This window comes from Etheostoma spectabile, chromosome 11 (genome assembly GCF_008692095.1).
Source record: "Etheostoma spectabile isolate EspeVRDwgs_2016 chromosome 11, UIUC_Espe_1.0, whole genome shotgun sequence".
Taxonomy (NCBI): domain Eukaryota; kingdom Metazoa; phylum Chordata; class Actinopteri; order Perciformes; family Percidae; genus Etheostoma; species Etheostoma spectabile.
In genome coordinates, this window is record NC_045743.1 from 17,685,492 (window position 1) to 17,689,240 (window position 3,749).

At 44.2% G+C, this 3,749-nt stretch overlaps 1 protein-coding gene across 1 annotated transcript in view; it reads left to right on the forward strand.

Annotated features, from left to right (window-relative positions):
- The first annotated feature begins 243 nt into the window (after positions 1 to 243).
- The window catches only part of LOC116697997 (nck-associated protein 5), a 55,485-nt gene continuing 51,979 nt past the window's right edge, over positions 244 to 3,749 (forward strand). The window contains exon 1 of the mRNA XM_032529687.1: positions 244 to 954. The gene's annotated coding sequence lies outside the window, so the exon portion shown is untranslated. The remainder of the gene's footprint in view (positions 955 to 3,749) is intronic.

Genomic DNA, 3,749 nt, shown 5'->3' on the forward strand with positions numbered 1-3,749 from the left:
CCCCCCCCCCCCTCAGTTCTGCAGGGCTATTTAGTAACTTGACAGTGATTTTTATCATGTCACCTCCTCCTTTTTCCCCCCTTACTTTACCAGCCCAAAGATTTCCACCAATCGAGTATAGCGTGGCGGTTAATCACAGCCCATAATCCCTTCTCCTCCCGCTCAGATCTTTGATTCAGGACTAGGAACATTTACAAGAAAAGAAAAAAACAGAGGCCAAGCTGATTTTATCGGTTAGCCGCTGCTATCGAAATGTGAGGGCACGGTGCCATCCTCCCTAACCTATCAGTGTGGGACGTAAGCGTGCCACCTATGAAGTCAGCAGTCCCCAACCCCCACCCTGAACACATGTTCAACATCCTCTGGGCACAGGCTGAGCACAGCACTGAGACACAGCTGAGAATTACACAGAGAGAGAGAGGGAGAGGGAGAGAGAGCAGTGAAGTGGAAATATGTGTGAGCATCAGAGAAAGACCGAAATAGAGCAACAAAGAGGCATAGAGAGGAGGAGGAGAAGCCGAGTCTTTCACTGAGGCGGCGATGCTTCGTGCTGACAATGTTATTTTCTCGTAGCGGAAAGCTCTCCTGACGTGTGTGGATTTGAGATCCTCGTGGATTTGCTCCCCCCCCCGTCTGAGTCTCAGTGGGAATTCATTGCATCTTGGATCTGGGTCCGAAACAACTTCAGACGGAGGATGCGACCGTGGCTGGATGCCAGGATCCATGTGGGCCTGTGACGACCCCCCTCCCCTCTGTGGCTACCTTCTTCCCCGCGAGGATGGCTCCTGCACCGCCTACCCTGATTGTGGAGTCCTGGCTCGTCCCTGTGCATCGCTCCTCCGGTGGTCTGTGAATGTGATGCGCACGAGGAATGCTCCACACCTCGGCCGAGACCGCTCAGCCCGCCGCCTCTGCTGACATCCGTCTCCGTGGATACACACAGCCACTGGCAGGGTAAGGATGCACTGCTCTGAATCTTACACTCAAATGTCAAGGCTAATGGATGTTGTGTGTGCACGTGCCTGTGTGTTGTATCAACACATTTATAAATCTCTTCCTCTTCAGAGGGTTCAAACGATTCATAGTGTGGCTGTGATGATGAACTGAAATGCCACATAGTACGCATGCACTATGCAGAATAGCCCCATGTATAATACATGACCTGGGAGATAACATGGGGAGCAACAAGTAACTGCTCTTCCCCCAAAGTACAGAGGAAAGAAGGTAAGGACGGCTCAGGCACACAGTACCTGGATAAAATATTCATCGAAGTCCTTTTGGTTTCTGAAAGCATTTGGCTTTATTCGGCTCTGAGGGGAAAACGGACGTTAAAAATGTGTTCCTTCACACTGGGAGAGAGAAAGCAACTTAAATCAGCTGGATCCTGTCTGAACTAGTCCAGATCCTTGATGTTCCACTACCAGGAAACTCCGCCGGATTTCACTCATTTAGGCCGGATATCCGTTGCCTTGGGCTTCCTAATCTCCGGTGGATTTCTGAGGACTATGGTTCCCTGGTCCTCAGGTCTCTGCAGGGTAATCGACAGTATGTCTTTATGCTTTTCTATCTGTCCAATCATGAGGACTATATTTGGTTATGGTCCTCAGTCTCTGCAGGGGACATCGACAGTAGCTAGACTATCTGTCCACATCTGAGGACTATGGTTACCTGGTCTCAGATCTCTGCAGGTAAATCCAGACAGTAGTTAGACTATCTGTCCAATCTGAGGACTATGGTTACCTGGTCCTCAGCACGTCTTTCTCCCATCCCAAAATGCTGTGTGGACTAGCCAGACCCTCCTCCGCAGCACTGTGGAGGAGGGTCTGGCAATGTGAGACTCCATCTGAACCAGTCTAATAATGACAAATTCAGCCCAGTCACGTCCTCCTCAGTCTGGTCAGTGCAGGTCAGGTCGTCCATTTCCATTTTAAGATGCTTTCATTTGTCTCATCTCATTAAGAAATTACACACGTCTTCTAATGGTGAATGTAGGATGCTGACTTCAGTCCTTTTACTTGCAATTCCACATTTCACGTTTTCCCTTGGGCGTTGATTTAGTAGCTTGAGAGTTGCAGTGGAGTTATGTAACTAAGGTTGAATACATCACAGTGGATTGTAAATCTGCTGAAGGTAGGTTATTTTATGTGTAATGTATAAGTAGTGGGTTCACACTTAGGGCCGGGTAATATTAGAAAAGAAATCTTATAGTATTTCCAAAACTGCGACATCCTAAAGGCTGAAAAGCTGTGTCATTAACAGGGGAGAGATGCGAGACCATATAAATATAGAGACAATGGTGCACATTTAAAGGTCCCATGGCATGAAAATGTCCCTTTATGAGGTTTTTTAACTTTAATATGCGTTCCCCCAGCCTGCCTATGAGACTTCAGACACAGTATCAGGGACCACTAAGGTCTATATAAAAGAGACTTCAGATACAGTATTAGGGGACCACTAAGTATATATAAAAGAGACTTCAGATACAGTATTAGGGGAACTAAGGTCTATATAAAAGAGACTTCAGATACAGTATTAGGGACCACTAAGGTCTATAAAAAAGAGACTTCAGATACATATTAGGGGACCACTAAGTCTAATAAAAAGAGACTTCAGATACAGTATTAGGGACCCACTAAAGTCTCATAAAGAACTTAGAACAGTATTAGGGACATAAGGTCTATATAAAGAGACTTCAGATACAGTATAGGGACCACTAAGGTCTATATAAAAGAGACTTCAGATACAGTATTAGGGACCACTAAGTCTATATAAAGAGACTTCAGATACAGTCTTAGGGACCACTAAGGTCTTATAAAGAGACTTCAGATACAGTATCAGGACCACTAAGGTCTATATAAAAGAGACTTCAGATAAGTATTAGGGACACTAGGTCTATAAAAGAGACTAGATACAGATTAGGGACCACTAAGGTCTATATAAAGAGACTTCAGATACAGTTTCAGGACCACTAAGGTCATATAAAGAGGACCTCTCAGATACAGTATCAGGGACCACTAAGGTCTATAAAAAAGAGACTTCAGATACAGTATTAGGGGACCACTAGTTTGACCCAAGGGGAAGACAACACAAGGGTTAAAGGAGATCTGGATTGTGCAACAAGGCAGGCCTGCTCTGTTAAATCTGGGAAGGATTGTAAAGATTTAGAAAGAATATTTTTTAGGGCATTTACTCACTCAGCTGTGACTTTTTGGGACCAATTTGTGGGGATTTGCTTTGGACAAAATACATAGAGATACAGTGGGAATAGCAAATGACGTTGTGCAGCTAAGTTATACAGCTCATGTTACTATATTGTGTTAATATTGCATGTGGTGTTTTCTTTCCACCAAAACGTCGCTGCGTCCGGAGCTTAGGACTATTGTGATTGGTTTAAAGAAATGCAAACGACCCCTGAAGGAGTATATGCCGTCATATACCAGATCTCCTGGGTGAAGGTTGAGCTATGGGCTCACCCCTACTCCCTATGCAGACTTTGATTAGAAACATATTTGTAATATTACATAAACCTTTTCTTCCAAATGTAATGAGACTTAATTGAAAATGTTTCATCATATGAGTATTTAGGTTTTTGGCTGGAACACAAACTTTCTTTCAAAGTTCATGTTGAAATGCTTGTAAAAAAGCTGAAACTAAGGCTGGGGTTTTATTTTAGAAGTAAAACTAGTTTTAACATGTCAGTCAGAAAAACACTTGTGCAGGCTACTTTTTTAAGTGTTTTGGACTCTGGT